Genomic DNA, 24781 nt, shown 5'->3' with positions numbered 1-24781 from the left:
TGATTCAGGGAGGGGAACGGCCTCCTAGAACTCCCTGGTGTACAGTGGAAGGGCACTCCCTGCACCACAATTTAGGAGAGGGTCTAATGCCCCACGGGACACAAGCAAAGAGTAATCTTTGTGCCTGGTTCCTCTGCAAGGATGAATAGCTCTGTGCACCCTCCCCACAGTTGGTGCTTCTGTGCAAAGGCCAGGCAGAATTTGGTTCCCTCACTGGACTATAGCTCTCCTTAGGCACTATGGGGGCCCAGCCAAAGGAGATACTGTGGTGCATCATGGGAGATGTAGTCCAATGAAGAATCCCGGCCTGAAGGAGAGAATGGGGATATGAGAGATCTAAACTATAACTCCCATGACGCACTGTGGCAGTTCAGGTGGATGCAGCTTAATATCGACGAGACCCAAAGTGAAATGTTTTGATTTTCCATAAAATAATTGAAAATGTAGTCAAAAATTAACATTTTTTTCCTGGAAAATTTCAATTTTGCAGAAACTACATTTGCAATTAAAATAAAATCTAATGGAAAATTCCCAGCCAGCTCTGGTTCTGGGACCTAGCACAATTAAAATACTACACAGATTATAAAAAAAATTAACTGGTTAATCAAATGTTATAGTAGTTGCAGCTTTGTGTTTCTTTATCAACATATGGAGGTACTTGACTTTATTATTACATTATTTATTATTTGTATTACAGATGTACCCAAAGATACAAATCAGGATCATGGCTTACTTTTCCTGTGCACTGCACCATCATAACATAAAAGACAGTTGATAGTAGGTGACTTGTAAGGGGAACACACAGTTACCTATCTTAGCTGAGTTACAATTCAGAAGCTTATTAACTTTTATTTATAGACAAAATGACTGAAAGGGAGATATAAATGATTCACTAGCAGATCATCTGTTTAGAATGATAACTAATACAGTGCTATTTATTTTCTTGCTATATCTAAGAAAGGTTAGTAAACTGTTGTAGCGTCCATTTATAAATATACTGCTCATGACTAGAACTGAGTTTCATAGAGCTATATGATATCAGAAAAGACTAAAATTCTAATGTGTTTCACAATGTTTCACTTATAAGAGTCCATTCATCTATTGCTTCATGGAGAATTTATGCTGTTAACTCCTATTACTGCTAATGGGAGTTATGGATGTAAATGTGACACATCACTGGGAGAATGGACTGCATGCATAAATGAAGCTAATTTTTCAGAGCATTTGGAACTAGCGATGATAATAATTTTGCTTTTTACATTCTAGTCACTGGACCAGCTCCTGAGAGGTAAGGAGCAGCTGTAACTCCCGTTGAGGTTAATGAAACCTGCAGGTACTCAGCACCTCTCAGGATTTGACTTCGATGGGATTCCTTGTCTGAACGGGCATTCCAGGATCATGCCATATATATGGCACATAATACACAATTATGGGTGGCCACAACTGGGGTGGAGGATGGCAAACAGCTGCCCCACTTAAAATTGCATGACAACATGTGAAGTGAGGGTATGGAGGGAACTCTGGCCAAAGACAAAATGACAAAACCCCTACTCTGTTGATAGGCTCATTACATATTTAATAATACATAACAGGAATTGGAAATGACCATGATCAGCTGCTGTATGGAGGGTCCTCTCCATGTGTGGCTCTTTCCCTATCCACATATAAAGGCAAGGTCACCTTCCTCCCTGGCAACATTTCTTTCCTTCTTTAGACTCAAAACAGGAGTAGGTTTTAGAGTGGTAGCCATGTTAGTCTGTATTCGCAGAAAGAAAAGGAGTACTTGTGGCATCTTAGAGACTAACACATTTCTTTGGGCATAAGCTTTCATGGGCTAGAACCCACTTCATCAGATGCACGGAGTGAAAATACAGGAGCAGGTATAAATACATGAAAGGATGGGGTTGCTTTACCAAGTGTGAGGTCAGTCTAATGAGATAAATCAATTAACAGCAGGAGTAACCATTCACTGCCTTCTGCACCTACAAGTGTGAGGACTGCTATTTGCATCAATCGATAGTTCCAACAATAGAGTCAATATACTGGGTTTCTTCTATATAACGTATATAGAATCATAGAAGAATCATAGAAGATTAGGGTTCGAAGAGACCTCAGGAGGTCATCTAGTCCAACCCCCTGATCAAAGCAGGCTCATCCCCAATTAAATCATATGTGTGTGTGTGTGTGTGAGAGAGAGGGGTCTTGCACCGGTGTAGCTACACCTGTGTTAACTGGTAGTGTAGATGTACTAGTATAAGAAGAGGAACACACCTGTGCAATGTACTGTGGTAACATACAAGGATAAATAGCATGGGTGCAGAGTAACTATAGTCAGGATTTGCGGTGGGGTAGTGTCAAGGTTCCTCCCCCACTCTGAACTCTAGGGTACAGATGTGGGGACCTGCATGAAAAACCTCCTAAGCTTATCTTTACCAGCTTAGGTCAAAACTTCCCCAAGGTACAAAATATTCCCCCCCGTTGTCCTTGGACTGGCCGCTACCACCACCAAACTAATACTGGTTACTGGGGAAGAGCTGTTTGGACGCGTCCTTCCCCCCAAAATACTTCCCAAAACCTTGCACCCCACTTCCTGGACAAGGTTTGGCAAAAAGCCTCACCAATTTGCCTAGGTGACTACAGACCCAGACCCTTGGATCTTAAGAACAGTGAACAATCCTCCCAACACTTGCACCCCCCCTTTCCTGGGAAATGTTGGATAAAAAGCCTCACCAATTTGCATAGGTGACCACAGACCCAAACCCTTGGATCTGAGAACAATGAAAAAGCATTCAGTGTTTTACAAGAAGATTTTTAATAAAAAATAGAAGTAAATAGAAATAAAGAAATCCCCCCTGTAAAATCAGGATGGTAGATATCTTACAGGGTAATTAGATTCAAAAACATAGAGAACCCCTCTAGGCAAAACCTTAAGTTACAAAAAAGATACACAGACAGAAATAGGTATTCTATTCAGCACAATTCTTTTCTCAGCCATTTAAAGAAATCATAATCTAACACATACCTAGCTAGATTACTTACTAAAAGTTCTAAGGCTCCATTCCTGGTCTATCCCTGGCAGAAACCAGCATACAGACAGACACAGACCCTTTGTTTCTCTCCCTCCTCCCAGCTTTTGAAAGTATCTTGTCTCCTCATTGGTCATTTTGGTCAGGTGCCAGCGAGGTTACCTTTAGCTTCTTAACCCTTTACAGGTGAGAGGAGCTTTCCCCTGGCCAGGAGGAATTTCAAAGGGGTTTACCCTTCCCTTTATATTTATGACAGGTAGTGACCTTGATGTTGTTACACAAGTGCAAATTTTCTGAAACTAGACACGCCCTTACTGTTGACTGTCCCTGGGATCAGTAAATTAACTGGAGAAAGGGCTTTTCCAACAGGGGCATGAAGCTTTTCTGATCACAGGAAAGCTGATCACATGGTAACTTGATCTCATGACACTTACACAAGTCAGAATGAAAGAGTCAAGGTTTATTATTATTTTAGGACTCTTGACATCTTGTGCAATAGCGCAGACAGCACTTGGGTGACTTGCTAGAACAAGGTCTGTATTTGGAGTTAAATATGTGAAAGCCATGGGGTAGTATGAAATGAACTGGGGGGTAAGAGAAAGAGGACAATGCACCCATGCTCCCCCGTTTAATGACAGGAAGTCTCACCAGAGTCTCTTGATGATCAGTGTCCACAATGACACTGGGACAATAATAAAAACAAACAAAAATCCACTATCCGTTTGGAGGTGAATTTGGAATTACATGCAGTAATTAGCAATTTAAATTTCTGTAAAATAATAAAAAAGGGAGCCCAGTTTTGTGCTCAGTTACGTGGGTGCAAGTCATATAACCGAGGACCTAATCCAGTCTTTAGTTCCATGGACTAAATTAAGAACTAAATAGTCCCTGATTTTGTTGTTATCATTCCAATTGACAATCTTTCCATTTCTTCATTTTGCTTAATATTCTTGGATTTGTTTCATTTCTAGACGATGCGGTCTCCTTTTATTCTCATTCAGTTGTGCTGAATTCCATTGTGTTACATGATCTTACCTGATGTCAGATGTTATTTTCTGATTCCATTTTAATCTGGGGACTATTTTCACACCCTGGCATTTAAACCTTGAAGCCTCAAAGATGCTCGGTGCAGCTGCTTCCTATAAACTGGCAGGGCATGAGGATTAATTATGGTGGATCACCACTGCTATTTGAAAAGAATCCCATCCGGGTATTAAACAACCCAGCACCACACCACTTGAGCAGAAGCTTGAAGCTGAATATACATTTTTACCTGGGGGGAACTTAAATGTGTCTGTGATGAAGTGGCAGCATGGTGACTTAACCAGCCAAGGGCCAGCTTGTTGTTTGTGCATTCTAGGGCCCACTGTCTTATTCTTGGCAAAAAAAGATCTGGTCTTGAATTGCAGCCAGAGTAGTTAGTACATGTTTTAGGAACTCAGGACACGAAGCAAGATGGATAGTCCATTGAGAAGTTTTCTTGAGAGTGGAAGGAAAAATAACAGGGACATATGTGAGTGACCTTGAACCTTTAGTCAAAACACATCACTGAATCAATTGCTACCACATGCCGTGTTCTGATTTGCCGAAAACCAGCATTTCTTTTCTAGCCGTACATGCTGAACTTGTTACTACCCCTCGTGCAAAGGAAGAGCTGAGAGAGAGAGAGAAAGAAAAGGCGAAGGACAAAGCCAAAATCTGGACTTACCTAGAGACTGGCTCTCAGTAGAGGAACCTTAAAGGCTTTACTAATAGTGACACAGCTGGGAATCTGCATAAAAGAACTCTCAAAACACTGAACTGTTGAGCTATCTTTAGATAAGGTTAGAGGGAAAGCTAACACTACAGACTTTTTGACTCAGTTATTAAAAAACATTAAGGTTCCTATGCCGTGATTTTGTACTGTTATATTGGAAACTCTACAGCTGGGATATGGCATTTTGAATTCTTCAGGGAACCAGGAGTGCTGTGATCAACATTTCAAGATCTTCATGGGGGGCGGGGGGTGGGGCAAGCTCTGGAGAGCTGAATCAAACACTTCTCCATTTGCTTTCTCCAACAGCGATTTGTGGTGCAGCTAAATCAAAGTCTGATATGCCACACTTTCTGAAAGTAATCACCTTTTAGCAGCACATTGCAAAATAAGAGTTTAAATTAATACTAACAAGAGCTAGGAAATTACTTCTTTTCAAATGACAAGACCCATACTTCATGTCATTTTCATTTGGCTACAGAAAAAAGACAGATGGTCATATTGTCTGCCTTATCAATAGCAAGATGCCTGTTTATGCAAACCTTTTAAGATTTAGCAATCTGTAAATACCATGGCTGCGGCAGCATGAATCCGCATTTGTCCAAAAGGCTCTGTGAAGTGAAAATATCCAACCAAATAGTACAAACTGTGCATATTAACTGTCAACTTTTAAACAACCCCCCCAACCTTGGCACATATGTTGTGTATTTTGGAAGACAGGGTGGCTACATGCAGGAGACTCTAAAAATCAGTTTGTTTCAAGAAGAGAAAACCAGATCAAAGCTGTCACTGTTTTTTAATTATTATTATTTTTCTTTAAAATTGCCATTAACCTAGCTGTTAAATTGTGAAGTTTATTGATGAAAATACCAGAACACACCATCCCTGTAATGACAGTACATCAGATGAGAAAAAAAATAAATGCTAATTTCCAGTGGAAGTGGTAACAGGTCAACATTATTTTATCCTGTTATAACTGCCACCTCCATATGTTTTTTCCCCTGTTTAGCTCTTTATGAAGAGAGGTGAAGACCCAGGGAATGCAGAAAGGCATGTTTAATTATTTGCACAGAAAACTACTTTAACTTTATGAATATTAAATGGAAAGAAAAGCCTTTTATGAAACCATGCAAAGATCTGGTGGAAGAAATAAAAGATAATAAACTCAGAGCAGCATCATTTTTATTATAGTCAAATGTTTTATTCACCAAATACTGCATGAATCATCAACAGATGGGGAAAAAAAGAGTAAGTGGATTGTAGGATAGGTAGAGGGCAATATACTGCTAAGAAGGGTATCAAATGTACTGTATGTAGCATTGTCTAACAAGGTAAAGACCTGGTTCTGGGAAGTATTCAGCACCCTCAGCTACCATTGACATGAGTGGGAATTAAAGTGCCCAGCACCTCAAAGGATCACACACCTGGGACCAAACCAATTTCAATTCCATATATTTTATACTCAAACTGAAGCTTGAATTACTTCAATTGAATAGAATTATTTGCCTTTAAGGGCCTTCATCGTATAACCCCGCCCTATCTTTCAGACCCATTTGCTGATTGAGCTCTCATCTCCTGCTTTTACTTTGACACTGACACTGACTTGATTGCAGGAATGTCTACTTTTTTGCCAAGCAGCTCTCAAGCCACCCGCCATATGAGAAACCCACCCACCCCCAGTCCAAATTCATAAAAATGCCACTTTTAGCCTAGAACTCACCTAGTGCAGAGGGAATCCAGACACCTAGCTACAAGCAAGCTCTTTTATTGTACGAGATGTGTTTGATTTGATTCTTTTGATTGATGCCATTTATTTTTATAGTGTTAATAAAGTGGGATTTCGGGGCAAATCTTGAGTCCATTTTCAAGGTTGGTTTGATCAGATCTGGGGACACAGGCATTCATCAGTTCTAAGGCCCAAGACTCAAAGGGTACTCTACATTGGAATAGAAGGCTGCAGCACAGCTGCAGGTGGCCTGGATCAGCTGACTCAGGCTTGCAGGGCTAAAAATTGGAGCGTGGATGTTTGGGCAGTGGCTGGAGCACAGGCTCTGGGACCCTCCCAGTAGGGTGGCAGAGCTCAGGCTCCAGTCCCAGCCAAAACATCTACACAGCAATTTTATAGACCCACATCCCGGCCTCATGAGCCTCAGTCAGCTGACCTGAGCCAGCCATGGATGGTTATTGGTGTGCAAACATACCCAGTACACCTGCATACCCATTTGTACAAGCTGAGAAAGTCCATGCACTGGTCAGTGCCATACCCATACTCACATACCCAAAGATTTCATAGAGTCGGGTGGATCTCTCAATAGGTGGTCATCGAGAAAGGGGTGGTTCCTGCTGGGGTCATCCCAATGAGATTTAATTGCCTTTAAGGGCCTTCATCTTATAACCCTGCCCTATCTATCAGACCCACTTGCTGATTGAACTGCCATCTCCTACTTTTAGTTGACACTGAGGCCAGCCTTGATTGCAGAAATGTCTACTTTTTCACCAAGCAGCTCTCAAGGGTCTTCCTCCCTCCTTAGCCTAACCAGAGAACCTATTTTATCCTGTTGTCACGACCACACCTACACTTTATGCACATGTATAGGAGTTTCAAGCCTCTTTCCTTATTTGTACTTCCACACCCCATGAATGTTCAGTTCCTCCATTATTCATAGGTTGTTTTCTTAGTTCCCCTTATTCTCATGAACATCTATACACAACATGTGTCCATGGTAACACAATAATAAATAGATGATCAAATGAACTAATTGGCTACAAGAGAGAAGGTGGGCAAGGTAATATCTTTTATTGACCAACTTCTGATGTTGTAAGGTACAAGCTTTCCAGCTACACAGAACTCTTCTGCTTCCTTCCCCAGACCCGAAGAAGAGTTCTTTGTAGCTCAAAAGCATTTATCTTTCACCAACAGAAGTTGGTCCGATAAAACCTCATCTGTCATATCCTGGGACCAACACAACTCCCTCTGACTTCCCCCCTCACCCTAGCTGACTTTTCTTAGGCTTTTTATGAAGCCCAGGTATTCCAGGCTGTCACCTGACACCGCTTAGCCTGAGAGGCAGCTAATTATGGCACAGATAGGGCTGGTTGAAGAAGGCTGGCCAGTAACAGATCTGCTGGACAGGCTTCCCTTTTACATTTCTCCATTTTAAAATTTACAGGCAATTAGAATCTAGTGTCTTTCTATATTAGGCACTCCAGTTCTTTCGATAGCACAACTTTTTAGGGCAGCATTGTAATTCATTGAAACCTGAGCACACATGGGGTTGCACATGGCTCCAGGGGCAAAGGCTATGAAGAGACAGCAAAAGCACATCCATCCCCTACACAGCAAATTTAAATATTTTAATTAGATCTGTACTTAACTAGTTTTCTGTCCTCAGCTGTTATGCCAGCTATGTGGAGACATAAATGGTGATTCTAAGGTATTTATTTAGCTTAAAGATCAATGGAGATCTCCCTGAGTCCTGAGGTAAGCTCTGCTCAAAGCAAATAAATTCATTAATAAATGGAAGCAATACTTTCTTTAAAAAAAGATTCGATAAGAATTGTCCATTAGAACTCAAGTCATTTAAGTAATGCTCTTCTCCCTGGGATCAAGAAGATGATCAGGATTTTCAAGGAGGGGGAGTGCATCATCACTAAAAATCTACCCATTGGGACTCTAAAGAGGTGAGCAAGGGAAGGCAGAAATGAGGACATCACCTTTCATTTGTAGTCAGGGCAGGACTGGTGAGTGAATGTGCTCAGCTCCTTCTTGCAGGTCAACACAACCTACCTTTGTGGCAGGATGAGTGTGGGCCCTCTAGTGCAAAGTATATGTAGGAGGGGGTATATGTAGGGCCTTACCAAATTCAGGGTCCATTTCGATCAATTTCATGGTCATAGGATTTTTAAAGTTGTAAATTTCATGATTTCAGCTTTTTTAATCTGAAATCTCATGGGGTTATAAAAGTAGGGGTTCTGACCCAAAAAGGAGTTGTGGGGGAGTCACAAGGTTATTGTAGGGGGGGTTGTGGTACTGCTACCCTTACTTCTGCACTGCTGCTGGTGGTGGCAATGCCTTCAGAGCTGGTCAGTTGAAGAGTGGCAGCTGCTGGCCAGGATTCCAGCTCTGAGGGCAGAGCCGCGACCAGCAGCAGCCACTGGTAGCAGCCTGGTATGGTATGGCCGCCCTTACTTCTGCACTGCTGCCTGCAGAGCTGGGCCCTCAGTCAGCAGCCGCCACTCTCTGGCTACCCAGCTCTGAAGGCAGCAGCGCAAAAGGAAGGATGGCCTTACTTCTGCACTGCTGCCTTCAAAGATGGGTGCCTGGCCAACAGCCGCCACTCTCCGGCTACTCAGCTCTGAAGTCAGCACAGAGGAAAGGGTGGCAATATCGTGAACCCCTAAATTAGACAGAGACAGACACCTACAAGATCTCTATCAAGTGTTCTTACCACTACAATACCCACGTGCTGAAGTGAAGAAACAGATTGATAGAGCCAGAAGAGCACCCAGAAGTCACCTACTACAGGACAGGCCCAACAAAGAATGTAACAGAACGTCACTAGCCATCACCTTCAGCCCCCAACTAAAATCTCTCCAGAGCATCATCAAGGATCTACAACCTCTCCTGAAGGACGACCCATCACTCTCACAGACCTTGGGAGACAGGCCAGTCCTCACTTACAGACAGCGCCCCAACCTGAAGCAAATACTCACCAGCAAGCACACAACACACAACAAAAACACTAACACTAACCCAAGAACCATTGGCAAAGCCCGTTGCCAATGCTGTCCACATATCTATTCAGGGGACACCATCATAGGGCCTAATCACATCAGCCATGCTATCAGAGGCTCATTCACCTGCACATCCACCAATGTGATCTATGCCATCATGTGCCAGCAATGCCCCTCTGCCATGTACATTGGCCAAACCAGACAGTCTCTACACAAAAGAATAAATGGACACAAATCAGAAGTCAAGAATTATAACATTCAAAAACCAGTCGGAGAACACTTCAACCTCCCTGGACACTCCATTACAGACCTAAAAGTCGCAATTATTCAACAAAAAAACTTCAAAAACAGACTCCAACGAGAAGCTGCAGAACTGGAATTAATTTGCAAACTGGACACCATTAAATTAGGTTTGAATAAAGACTGGGAGTGGATGAGTCATTACACAAACTAAAAACTATTTCCCCATGCTAATTTTCCCCCTACTGTTACTCACATCTTCTTGTCAACTGTTTGAAATGGGCCTTCCTGATTATCACTACAAAAGTTTTTTTTTCCTGCTGATAATAGCCCACGTTAATCCATTAGTCTCGTTAGAGTTGGTATGGCAACCCCCATTTTTCATCTTCTCTGTATCTATATATCTTCCTACTGTATTTTTCCATTGCATGCATCTGATGAAGTGGGCTATAGCCCATGAAAGCCAATGCTCAAATAAATTTGTTAGTCTCTAAGGTGCCACAATACTCCTCATTCTTTTTGCTGATACAGACTAACACGGCTACCACTCTGAAAATAATTTTGGACTCCCCTGCAACTACCTGTTGGGTCAGAACCCCCAGTTTGGGAAACGCTGGTCTCCCCATGAAATCTGTATACTATAGGATAGGTAGTAGGTAGTAGTAGGTATCCTTCAGTCTCGAGAGACCATGGGTATGCGACCCTGAGAGGTAAAGGATTTACTTAGTTGGTTTTATGGTAGCAGCAAATGTGGCTGAAGAAACCCACACGAGAGAGACAATCTCTGCAGCACCTGTCACATTTAAAGGAGATGTTTTGACCTTTTGGGCTCTGACTTCTGTGAGCTCTTTTCTCCTCTGCTAAGCTAGACGGCTTCCTCTTGGAACTCCAGAGACCTTTGTTAAGCTCTTGTTTCCAAACATTGCAGTCTTGAGTACGATCTTCCCATTTGTCCATATCCATTTCTTTGAGGTCTTGCTTGCACATGTTGTTGAATTTTGGACACACACAATTTTGGACATCCTTTGGGTCTTTTTTAGATGCCAATTCACTGTAGAGGATGTCCTTTGGGATGCATCATTCATTTGGCATACATGCCCAAGCCAGCAGAGGCATCTCTGTTTGAGGAGTGTTTGCATTCTGCATATGCTGGCCTGTTTGAGCACCTCAGTATTTTGTCCTTCCAGGAGATTCCAAAGGTAATGCATATGAAAGCTGTTCAGCCTCTTTTCCTGATGAGAGTATAAGGTCCATGTCTCGCTCCCATACAAAAGTGTGCTGATATCACATGCACAATACACACAGATCTTGGTGTGTTCTTTCAGTTTGTTGTTTTGCCATACCCTCTTGTTCAGTCTAGACACTGTTGTAGCAGCTGTTCCAATGCAGATGTTGAGTTCTGTTTCACATGAAGGTTGACTGCAATAGTGACCCCAGGTATGTGAACTTGTTCACCACTTCAAGTTCATAATTGTTGATCTTGATGGAGGGTGCTTCCTCAACTCCTTGGCACATTATGTTCATCTGTTTTAGGCTTATAGTAAGCCTGAAGTCTTGGCAGGTTTTGGAAAAACCATCCATTAGGCTTTGATGATGAGCTTCTGTGGGTTGTCACTGCTGCATCATCAGCAAAGAGAAGGTGTTGGATAAGGGCCTCCCGAGTCTTGGTTTTTATCTGAGTCTTGAAGATTGAACAGCTTTCCATCAGATCTTGTGTGCAAGAAGACTCCCGTGGTTGAGGAATAAAAGCTTGTTTCAGTAGCAGGGAGAAGAAGATCCCAAACAGAGTTGGGGCAAGTACATAACCCTGCTTAACACTGCTGCAAATCTGAAAAACCTCAGACACTGAGCCATCATATTGAACTGTGCTGTACATGTTTTCATGGGAGAATCGAATCATGCTTAATAGCCTGGGGGGACGTCCAATATTTTCTAGAAGCGTGAATAGTCCACTTCTACTGACAAAGTCAAAAGCCTTTGTGAGATCGATGAAGGCTATGTAGAGGGGCTTTTTTTGTTCTCTGCATTTCTCTTGTAGTTGTCTCAGTGAGAAAATCATGACCTTTCAGCTCTGAAGCCGCACTGTGATTCAGGATAGATTCTGTCTGCAAGGGTCTGAAGTCTGTTCAGACAACTCGGGCAAAGGCTTTTCCCATAGGACTAAGACAGGAAATGCCACAATAGTTGGTACAGTCACTGCTGTCACCTTTGTTTTTATAGAGAGTGATGACGTTGGCATCTCTCATTTCTTGTGATTCTTCGCCTTCTTTCCAGTACAGGCAGAGCAACTCAAGAAGATGTTGCAGTAGAATAGGTTTTCTGCATTTTATGACCTCGGATGGTATGCTGTCTTTTCTGGGGGTCTTTCCATTGGGGGAGGCCATCTATGGCAAGGCTAAGCACCTCAACATTCGGTTCATCGTTGAGTTGGTTCATAACAGGCAGGCTTTTGATGGTGCTGATGGCTGCATATGTAACAATATATAGGATATATGGACACAAAAGACCAGATTTCACAGGGGGAGACCAGATTTCATGGTCCATGATGCGTTTTTCATGGCCATGAATTTGGTAGGGCCCTAGTTATATGAGAACCTTATATTACTCCAGTACCTGCTCCTGCCTGACTTTCTCCTACTGAACCTAGCCCTATATCTCTCGTGAGTAACCATGCATGCCTAGTAGGCAATTAATTGGAAGGAGTGAATATCCAGTATCAAGCCATACTTCTATTTTACACACATGGTTTTTGTGAAAAGTGAAAACATTCCTATTAAGCTGCTTTCCTTTTAATTTAGTTTATTACCCCCATCCATTCACAAGAGGATGAATGAGTCTACTTGCACTATACTTCCTTTTAATTCTTGTCTTCCAGAAGCCTGGACTAACTCAAAACTGTTGATTAGGTATGTTGATCTTTGACTCCAGACATGGTTGTGAGAGGTCTATACCTACAATCAAACTATAATCTATATGTTAGGAAAACCTAAGATGATTAAGGAAGTGGTAATAAAAACAATTAAAGTTACAATGCAAGCAGGGGAAAATCAGATGTAAAATATTTGAAATACTTTACAATAAGCTTGCAGCTTAATAGGGCCCAGCAATTAGTACAAGGTTTGAATAGTTAGCCTATTGCTGGACCTAGGGTTGTAAGATTTAGCAATATGAATCTTATGATTAACATAAACTGCAAAATCCATTTTAATATAGGAGAGATACTTACCACATCACACTATGGTTATGTACAGTATGAAAATTAAAATGAATTAAAGCTCAGCTGTTTTCTGTATACAAGGGAAAAAACAATATATTATGGCAAAAATGATCAGTTTATTCTTTCATAAGTGAAAATTCTTCATATGGGAGAAATTATGCAAAATTCATCAACCTTAAATGTCTTTGGTTTTCAGTATTATGAGGATCCAAGGAGCTTAAGTGAAATGCAATGACAGCAGGTAGCGTTCTCCAAGACAATTAGCCCTAATCATTGCAATAAAAATGTATATGTACATGATCATTTGCAGTTTCAGCCTACAGTTATAAAGGATATAAATTCTCAAATTTCAGGGTGAATTACTTGCAAGGGTCAGGAAGGAATCCTCTTACACCTCTGCCCCCTCCTTCAAACCCTTCTTGATATTGCAATGTATAATTAGGTAGGTGTAGTCTTCTTATAAATTATCTCCTCATTGTCTATTGCTGAATACAGGAACCGGGACTCTCTACCACTCTTTGCCTGCCTTGTTTATTTAGACTGCAAGCTCTTTGGGGCATGTATTATCTCTTAGTATGAGTTTGTAATGTGCTGAAGCACAGTGGGGGTCCTGATCTTAGTTGGGTATCTCTAGAATCAATAATAATGATATTAATAATTAATAAGTTTCTTGAACCAATAGTTTGCCCCAGTATGTGAACTCCTGTTTTGGAGGTAACATAATGACCTCAGAACTGTAGAGAACAGTTATTTCTAAATAATGTTCCTACTTTTATTTTTAAATAAATCTACTAAATCAACCATAAACATAGACTTGTACATTGTGGTGATATAAACAACGAATTTTAAATACATTACTACACTTCTCAAGGATCTGCACTGGAGGATAGGATAGACGAATAGATATTATCTTTATTAAATAATTTTACTTTTTTGTCAGTCCTCGACCTCCACGCAGGAAAAGGGCTTCCCTGTAAGTGTATTTAGGATTTAGCAGTGTGACAAAAGTACATTATGACCTTGGATAGACATCAGGCTTTGTACAGTATTTAGTGATGGTTGTATGAAGAAATTTCCACAAAGGTTCTAGATAAATATGATTTGACCTCCTAGATAAGCACAGATTTCCTGAAGCTCCTAAACGTATACGCTGTACCCAACATTTAGGATGGTACAGCCTCCCTCACACATTACGTCGGGCCTAATATGGAGAGGGATGGGACCATCCCTGCATTTCCTACTTGCCCCTCCCCACCTGCTTATCCATAGTGAGTGCAGAGGGAGCAGATCCTGTGCTCCTCTGAGCACAAGAATTGAGACTGTCCTTGGCTCTTGAGTAGGGCAGTGAGGCTTCTTATACCCAATTATCCTCTGCACATCTGCCCACGGGCCAATCACAAAGGCCAGTCACATCTGCCCAAGGGCCAGTTCTCTGAACATCTGCCCAAGGGCCTGAGTATTTAACTAATACAAAATCTGGCATGCCAACTGACATATTGTCAAGACAAGTGCATCTGGAATTCCATGTTCAGTGATGTGCTTTGTATTGTTAGAAATATAAGGCTTTATTAAAAAGAGAAAAGAATACTATCAAACATAAGAAACACAGTGAATATGAATCAGTGTTTTATAGATTTCCTTCATCTTCTGCTCAGAAATTCAGTCAAGTATGACAGCCTTCAAGGAACCCCAGATTTTGAAAGTTACATGCCCTTCATTAATTCTTTGTCAAATCCGTTGGGTCGATCTCAGTAATGGCAAGCCAAGCATTAAAAAATCATGCATCAGACCCTAACAATGGCTTAAAATTATTATTTTTTATATATTAATATTTGGATACTTTTTTTGCCTTCTATCTTGGAGCCTTTGGGGTGCATGTTTTCAAGGTTTTCTCTGCTAGAAACTTTTCTTTTTAAGAAAAATGAAGGCTAAGATTCTCATGTTATCACCTGACTCCAGCAGCTGAGGCTTGAAAAGCACCAAACATTGCATGACTTTTGATAAAGTTGTCAGAGCTGGCAATGCTGAGATCCACCTCCATTTGTCTGAGTGAACGTCAACTTCAAAATGACAAACTCTGCTTCATATGTGAACTGATGGGCCCACTCTAATTATAATTTACAAATCCAGCCTTTGAAAATCTTGCTTCCAACACCTCTCCCTTGTTTTAATTTCACACACAGTATGCTCTATACAAAAGTACACCTCTTTCCAATCTAGGCCTAGGAGTTTTTTTCCATTGGATATGGTGGTACTCATTAAAATGCAGTGAAATTTTGCTGAATACAATAGAAACACCTTGTATCTTAATGAACATTAAAGAGTTCTGTGATTGCCCTACAGAGTAGAGCTCATGCATTACTAGGAGGACTTGCTGAAATGCCTAAAGATGAGCAGATACAGCATTCAATATGTAAGCTAACTTCATACTTATTTCCGTATCTCAGCCACAACAAGCACCATGGTTTAAAAATACAGACACTATAATATGACATTAGAACAACAGAATGTATAGACATCCTTATAGGCACCATTTTGCTGGAGATTTGAACAACTGTCCAAGAGTGTCTGAGTTACATTATAGATTTACCTCAATAAAAAGTCCCCACTAACTGGAAGTTTATACATTAAATTTAAAATGTGTGTTTGCTCCAAGTGTGAGAACATTCATTCTGTATTTAAGGGGTATACTTCCATTTTTAAAATTCATCTTAGTTCTCATAATAGGTATCAGACTGATGGGCTAGAACAATGTTTCTCTACTGGTGGGGGTCACAAAAGGCAATGAGGTGGTTGTGAGGCATCAAAATGTTGGTATAGAGGTATTCAGCCTCTATGCTAATAATTTTAATTGTACCAACCATGGCACCAATTCTGATGGTATTTTTTGTTAATCTACTCACTGAAAAATGACTTGAGAGTTATAACTAATTTGACATCCATATGGAATTCAGATGGTAATGATATAATTTGGTCATTACCTTTGAACCAATGATACAGATGTGAAAGGATGTGCATCCCCCTGAGTTATCTGGATCCCTGTCTAGTTCCATTTTCTCTCTTAAAAAAAGTCAATTAAAAGTTTATCCGAAGGTAGAAATAAAATATTCTAAATGAAACATGGTTAAGCAGATCCTGATAAACCCCTTTCAAAATTGAACACAAGATGACCACAAGACAATGCCAGTGAAAACTGCTTATCCATATTGCTGTTCCCTAAAGAGGGAAGAAACTGTGATCCAATGTCAACTGTGATGTTCTCCCATTAGAGGGAAGAGGGGTTGGTTCCAAACCCATTGAAAACAATCAGAGTCTTTCAATTGACTTTAATGGGCTTTGGATCTAGCCCTGAGCCATAGGGTTCCATCTTCAAGAGAGAAGAACTAGGAATTCAGGAAACCTAGAAAAAATATAGGGATGTCTGCTTACGGGATATGATGTATGAATCTGATTTGGTTAGTTGCTGAGAAAGATCTGTTTGTTAGGTGGTTCAAAGAAGAGTTCTCTGTAGTATGAGACATTTGTATAATGCTGAAAAAAACTCATCTCCCCTTGTGAGTAGAACTCTATTTGACATCAGTGGAAACTATGCACCTAAAAAGGAAGGGAGAAGAGAACCTAAATAAAAGACATTTGATTTCAAAGTGTTATGCTTGATTCATTAAATGACTGAAGAGACGTATGTACCATTAAGTTGGATCATGTCAAAGTGACCTGGGAACGGTGTATTTTTAAAGGTCCTTTTAAAAAAAACTCTTATAGGTTTCTCACTGATTAAATACCACTCTTTTTCCTTCCAAGCTGCCAGGTTTTTCTTCCTTAAAAATAATGATAATCTACTTATAGAGCAAAGCATTGAAACAGTTACTTATGTAAAAAAAGTTTCATATTCTTTCCCAATGCTAATTGTAGGGTTTATTCCTTCAGCAGGCTGTGAGTACTATTAGACTTTGAGGTTACTACACTAATCATTCTTGTTCTTAAATAGTAGGATAATTACTGAAGCAATATTCTATTCAAAGTGGAAATTAGATCCACCCCCTGGCAGATTTAAATTAGGAACCATTTTTTAAAACAATGTTCTACTTTTCTCCTTCAAATATGCAAGGTTGATCTTCAAAAGGGACTGGCCGCTCCATTCAATTTAGTGCTCAAAATTGGAAACAGATTGGCCAGAAGACTTAAATCCTCCACCACAAAACAAGTGCAGCATGAGCAACTAGACTAGTTAACATTGCTGAGTTAGTATTTGCCAATATCTGGATTAACATTGCAACAAGTCCCAGTTACATTTCAAAATAACAGACAGCGTAGTGATGCCAAATGCATATGTGTGGTTGACAGGCAATTATACTGATGGGAGTCTACTTTTTTCACTGTAAACAGGCATGGGTCCCTTTAACATAAATGCCAACTGAACATATGCAGCTAAGAAAAAATCAATTATTTCAGATGGATTTATTCCATACTACAAACTGTAATTTACTGTTGTGACAGATCTCACCCTTACCAATATAATATATACACATCTATGTATGGATATAGTGATAGATAAAGGGATAATCTACATGAGAGCCAGCAGAGTGGTTTTATTCTCATGAGAAAGGAGCAGGATGAGTACATAATTCATGATTGCTAGTGCGAAGTGAAGAGACACTGTGTTGTGCATGGTTATTCCTAACTCAATAAAATAATCTCAGGTTTTTATCTAGGAACAGGAGTACAATAATCACCAGGAAAATGACTCAATGAACATGACATGTTGGGGTGCTACATTTAGTCTCTCTCAAAGATTCATATCAAATTTGCTCAGTTTACAAGTCAGAAGACAATTATTCTAACCGTCAGCCCTGGAAATTCAACTGCAGATCTGAGAGTCCAATATCTGCTGCTATAATGGAAACAAAAATTCTGTAATGGAGCTTAGCTCGTAATTTATACTGACGATGCACCAGGTTGAACAGAATCAAACTTCCTCAGCTGTATTCTCATTAGACCAGGCTGAAAAAGAAGAATTCCATTTTGCATTTGAAGTTTTTAATGAAGAGAGTGGGCTACTACAGAATAGCTAATAGGATGGGTTAGGGCACTCACAGGGGAAGGAGGCGAGCCAGACTCAAACCCTGCTCTGCCAGATTTAGAGGAGAGGCTTGAATCTGGATCTGTCACATACTAGATGAGTGCCCTAACCACCAAACTATAGAATCAGTCCCAACTGCTCTTTGTTGAGCTGTTCCACTTTGTGTAAATAATTTAATATTCATTGCACCAGTGAGAGCAGCTAGCTGCATAATCCAATGGTTAACCTTTGTGTGGGGATGCCAAGGACCTGGTTCAAATCTCTGCTCTGAATTAGGCAGAGCAGGGATTTGAACCTGAGTCTCCCACATCAGTGCCACAACCCCTTGGCTAATCTGGGGTCTGTCTCTCTTGCTGGTGTTTTTGAGCAGGAATTTCCATCCTGAGCCTGAGAAACCCTTTCAACAAATCAGTTTTTCTCTAATAAAAAACATTTTCATTGACAAATTCCCAACCAGTTCTAATTCCTATGTTGGATCAGGCCAGAGACCCATCTGGACCAGTACCCTGCCTCTGACAGTGGCCAGCTCCTAATGCCTCAGTTGAAGGTGTAAGAAACCATGTAGTGAACCATTATGGAAAAACCTGCTCATAGGGGTCAACTCTTCCCAACCCACATTAGTTAATGGTATATTTATGCCCTGAAGCATAAAAGTTTATATTCTTTCTAAAGCTACGCTTTAATATAATATAACTGAAAATGTTTTCATTATTCATATAAATACCTAATCCTTTTTTTAAAATCTACTGAGCTGTTGGTCTCAATTTTATCTTGTAGCATTAAGTTCCATACATGTTCTTTTATCAATGTTAAATGTGTTGCCTTTCAACATCATTGAATCTACCCTTACTCTTGTATCATAAAAACGTAAATAGCAGCACCTGTTATGCCTCCTCTGTACCATTCATTAATTTGTAAACCTTGATCCCTTTCTAAGGGTCTGATGCAAAGCACACTGGTCTTCAAGGCAATCAGAGCATAAATTAAACAGTCCCATTCTTTTCAATCTCTCCTAATAGAAGTCAGTTCATACCACTGATAATTTTCATTATCCTGATCTGAATCTCCCCTCTATTTCTGCTATTCATGTTGTGAGATAGGTTAACCAGGACTGAACACATTATTCCATTCAAGTCAGAAGATATGAATCAGACATACAAGGAGCAGAGCTGCTGAGTAAGAAGCGGGTAATTTTACATAGTAATTTTTCTGACTATCCCTGAACTTTCAGCTGTTAAAAAACAAACAAAATAATAATGGGAATACAACCCCCTGGAAAGAAGTGTCTTTTAACCAGTTCAGAGCCCTATGGGCCTATAGTGCACAGGCAACACTTGGTCTATGTCAAATACTGTAATGTTCCATTGTAATTGACCACATTGCACGTCCTTGTCACTCAAACCAGCAGAGTACTTCACTGGACTTTAAAGGTATTTTAAACATTATTTTGAAAAAGAATGACATTGCCTTTCATCAAAATGTGCACGCTCCCCAGACAACAGCTGTCTGGTTTCTTTCTGCTCCTTAGATTTCATAACATGGCCCTTCTGAGAAGAAATATTTAGGTGTCAGGAAGCAGGGGAAATTCAACTCTTGGCTTCATAACAAAGTATTCTTTCACTCTTCAAGTCCCTTCCTCCTCCCAAGAGCATTCCTATCCAAGAGGACACTATTCTCTCTTTGAGATCTAGAACAAATGTTTCAGTAATGTCTGCTATTGGGTCTTTCTGAGGCCAGGCACTAAGACCTCTCCAGAAAATCATCGCTTCCCATATATTGTCCAATACAGGCAACCACAAGAACTGTACAGCTATGTCCACACTTGGAGCTAGGGGTGTGATTCCCAGCTTGAATAGACATACTCATGTTAGCACTCACAGAGCTAGTGCACCAAAAATACTAGTGTAGCCAGGACAACGGTGAGTGGTGGCATGGGCTAGCCACATAAAAATCTGCCCAGACCTTGTGGGTACATAGTTAGGGCAGCCAGCCCATACCATCACTCACTGCTGCCCATGCTATCAGAGCTATACTACTACTTCTAACTGAGAGCTTGATGAGAGGTAGCGTGAGTATGTCTACTCAAGCTGGGAATCATACCCTCAGCTCCATGTGGAGATGTAGACTTAGTCACTTTTCCACTGCCATTAAGGGGATCACTTCCATGATGCTCCATCTCCGACCTCATGCCAGGCAACTAAGTGAAAGAATGGACTCAAGAAGTGCACTCTAAGTCCTTAGCAGCATGATATGTTACATGTAAGCCACAACATTGGCCTTTCCTATAGTTCTTTTATATTTTGAGTTCTCTATATCTCTCGTGGTAATTCAAGTCCTCTTATCTTTGGTGGTAGCAGTGTTGTTCTTTACATTAAAACAAGAGAGCCTGTATTTTAACAATTCCATTCTTTCATGTAAATGCTATTTAATTCTAACACAACAGAAACCTGAGCCTACTGTTCAGTGCATCCTCTTTGAATCTGGGTGTCACCATCCCAAAATGAAGAATGACCTTTGGCCTTGATGGCCTCACCCCACATCCTTCCATAATAATGTTAGCTGCTCGACCCAGTGGCAGCATTCGTTTGGCCACTACTCAATCATAAGAGCTGTGATCAGTGGTATAAATTGGACTAGAAATCTCTTTTTGCTTGAGACAGCAGAGGCACCATATTACTCCAATGAATGCCAGAGGAAGCTATGCCTGTGTTTGTGAATTCTAGCTTATCTTTCCTTTAGGGGCAGTAGGCTTCTTAACTGTCCATGTTGATAAAGAGGGTCTGAGATGGAGACAGAGTCTTCAGTCTACCCGCAAATTGGCTGAGTCTTCTAATTTCTTGGAATGGCAGCTCCTGAGTGATTTTTTTTCTTTTTTTGCTGTTGGCCTTCGCATAGAGCAAATAAGACAACTGTTGAAGAAACTGTCTAAGTAATAGCAAGGCATGCAGAGTAGAAAGAGATTGAGGATGCTTAGGAAATCATCACCATACCAAGACTAGAAACATGCTCCCTAGATGCCTATGTCTTAAATATTTTGTTGCTGAGTGTCTGTGGTTCCCTTCCTCCCCACTGCAAGTACAGTAGTATGGAAAACTTCAAACAAATGGCTTGGTTTTTAAGCCTCAGCTACAAATCAGAGCAGCTCAGTGTGTAATGATCGCACACAACAGGTGGCCCCCAACGGAGTCTTTAAAAAACATTTTTAGGAAAGTTAAAAACAAATACTCTTTAAAATAATTGCTCAGCTGTGCTTTTCAGCAAACACAGAGCACAGCAGTTTAAACACAGCTTCTTGGTACTTGTGCTTTTAAATTACCCACATTACTTACTCAGGTGCTTCACTTTGCATGGCACTAAAAATGACTGGTAGGTCAATGCATGGCCCCAGAAAAACACAATTAGTGAAATACACTTCTCTCGCCAGGAGTCAAGCCAAGCTAATCAATGATTAGCTTCACCATTTCATGCTATTACATCAAAAATTAAAATGATAGATTTCAAAGAGCCAAAAAAAAAAAAAAAGAAGAAAAAAATCCTAGCCTTTGGGAGAGGAGGTGACTTTACTCAGCTTGAGGCTTTTTTAACTTTCGGTAAGATCATCCTGAGTCTTCTGCATGGTGGCACTGAAAACAGGGAGACAGTAGAAACCTGAACAAGATACAACCCTTATTAGGCCACTGCTGAACTAATAAATTTCTCTCGGACCGAGAGGCTTGTGTTTTAGAAATATCTGTTCAGTTATATGAAGAAGTCTTGGAAATAGTTTGTCTTTATTAAGGTTCTATGGTCTTCCAGAAATATGCAGGAAAATGGAACTTCTAAGACACACTGAGTACAATTTTCAAAAGTGACTCAGTGACTTAGGAGCTTAAGTCCCATTTTGAAAAGAGACGTAGGCACTTAGAAGTGGTATTTCAGATAGCAGTGTGAACTGCACCTTGACAAGCCCTGACTTCTTAATGACAATCCCTTCAACATATAATGAATAATGCAGTGGATAAACAGAGATAGAATGTCAGGTTTCAGAGTAACAGCCATGTTAGTCTGTATTTGCAAAAAGAAAAGGAGTACTTGTGGCAACTTAGAGACTAACCAATTTATTTGAGCATAAGCTTTCGTGAGCTACATGCATCCGATGAAGATGAGCTGTAGCTCACGAAAGCTTATGCTCAAATAAATTGGTTAGTCTCTAAGGTGCCACAAGAGATAGAATGTGTCTCCTAGATCTGGGTACAGAGGACACCTGCTCTGTGTGGATATGCTACTGGCTGCACTGTAGGGGGATGTCAGCTTTCCATCACACACACTCTGCCTCCTCATCCTGCAGAGGGAGCCTCATGGATCTGGGGAGGATGGGAAGGGAGATTGGATTGTGGGAAATCTCGCTGTGAGAACTCTCACTGGGCTTTACTTCCTCTCCCAGGCATTTTTCCACAGGCGAGGGTGAGCTGACCTACAGGTGTTCTCCCTCTTGATCTTCCAGAAAAGCAAGTAGCATGAACTTTAAACTCCTTCACCTCCCTGTGTTTCTGACTGATAGGGGACACATTACACTACAGAGGCAATTATCTCAGTCCCTGCACTCTTAATATCCACAACGAAGGGCCCATTTCATTTTAATTGAAGTGAAGCAAATATACTTGTCACACTAATTCCAAAGTACTTCAGTCCATCTCCTGTCATAAGATATATTTAACTAACTTATAACTTTCACGCTAGGCTGACAAGTCACAATCACTGTGTGCTGCTGTCCCATATTTAATCAGCCACAGTAATCTTTCAATTGTGACTCAAAAATGGAGAAACTGAATAATTTAGAGGGGATCAATTTTCAGCCACTACATTTATTAAGACCAGGAATTACACTGTTTAAATAAAATAATCTCTAGAGACAGAGAAAGGGCCCTAATAATATTTGATCTAAATGATGCCATTTCCAAATAATCTGTTAAAGTTTATGTTTTAAACCCATCGCTGTTGCTGAAAATGAGCAAATGTATTTTATTTTTTGGTAATATCTGTGTCCTAATATTTGGTTTCCATGATTAAAAGATATAAAGCTTTGAGCAGTCATCTACTTTAGATAAGCAAAAAGCTTCATGATTGTGCGTATAATACCAATGAAATAAAACCATATTCTCCCATGATTTGCTGTATTATTAATAGTGCTGCTGAGCTCATTATATCAAATTTAAAGACAGATCTAGCAGCGAGACATATGAAGGATGATCTGAGTTGAGGGCCTACAGCAAATTGCTTAAATCTTGGTCTAATTACTCCTGAACATTCAGAGTTACAAGCTTTTCACATTTGGCAGGGAATTCATGAAAATTAGCTTGATCAGTGTCAGAAGATTTTGTGAAAAAAGAATTTTTAGGTGTTTGCAGTTACATGTGCTCATCAAATTAGCTATGTAATAATGAATGAGCTGGCTCATGATTCAATTCCCACTTCAACAACTATGTCGCTTATCTGTGTTTTAACTTTTTGATATCCAGTATCTCAGTTTTGCATTGAAATAAGTGGAGTTGTAAATCTTCCATGTGGTTCTATGTCACACAAAATCATTCATCATGATTTACGGTTCAAGAGGTGGGATGTAATGGCCCCACTACAAGAGACGCATATCACAGACAGAACAATGGATGTTCAGTAAATTTTAGCTGGTGCTGGTAACTTGGAACACTTTTGTGTGAGGCAGCATTATGTACAATGTTATGTCACTGCATATTGAAGAGAGCAAATAGATTTCCCGGTGCTGGAAAAGCAATTACAATGCTGTGGGGGGGAGCCCAACAATCCACCCCACACTGAAATTTGCGAATTGGTTAGTTGAAGAGCAGATCGACGATTACTCACACCTAAAGTTCAAGTACATTTTAAAGCAGCAATTGAACTTTTTAACCTCCACCAAATGCTTTGTGTGGCTGCAAATTGTAAACCAGAATATAAATTCACACATTTTAGCAGGTGTTTGAGTCATAATCACTCTCGGACCCAATATATAACAGCATATTGATCTTAATTAATGAGACCATTATACTTTGATTATGACACAGCAGTATGCATCGTCATTTTTATCTCTCATGACCCTTTCCTAAAAAGCATATGTGTTTCCTTATGTGGTGCTGTATTTCTGTCTGGGCTAATTTTTTTAAAATAATGTATAAAATAGCATAGACTGGAGAAGCATTAGGATGGCCGGTTTTATAATTTGGTAGGCTGGAATAATAAGTAGCTGACACATTGTAGAACTGAATTACAGGCTTCAGTGATCACAAGGGAGTGCTATTCAGTTAAAAGCAGAGGTTCTTTTTTCACATTTCTTATGCATTGTATCACACTGGGAAGTTCACAGGTGACACCTCTGGCCATCTTCCCTGTAAACCTCCTTTCCTCTTGGATACTCTTGCAGTCTCACAGTCTAATATTCAAACTTGATAGCCTGGAAAATCTAGGTGCTGTAAATGTCCCACCTCCACCTCATACCCCTGATTTAAGCAATCATCTCAGTCTCATTTCATCTTGCCCTAGGGCAAAATTCATCCCCTCTGTAAGGGTCAATAGTCAATAGTTACATCTGCTGTTTATACCACTCTTTCTCTGACTTTGTCATTAGCAATTACTCCCCTCATTCCAGTCTCCGTCTATTCTGAAGGCAGCTTTGGGCCTTATATTAGAGTTGGTACTTCTTTTTTGCCTTGATGGTCCCCTCACATCTATTAAATATG

The sequence above is a fragment of the Lepidochelys kempii genome, chromosome 8, assembly GCF_965140285.1.
Source record: "Lepidochelys kempii isolate rLepKem1 chromosome 8, rLepKem1.hap1, whole genome shotgun sequence".
Lineage (NCBI taxonomy): Eukaryota > Metazoa > Chordata > Testudines > Cheloniidae > Lepidochelys > Lepidochelys kempii.
Note: the sequence above shows the minus strand (reverse complement) of the source record.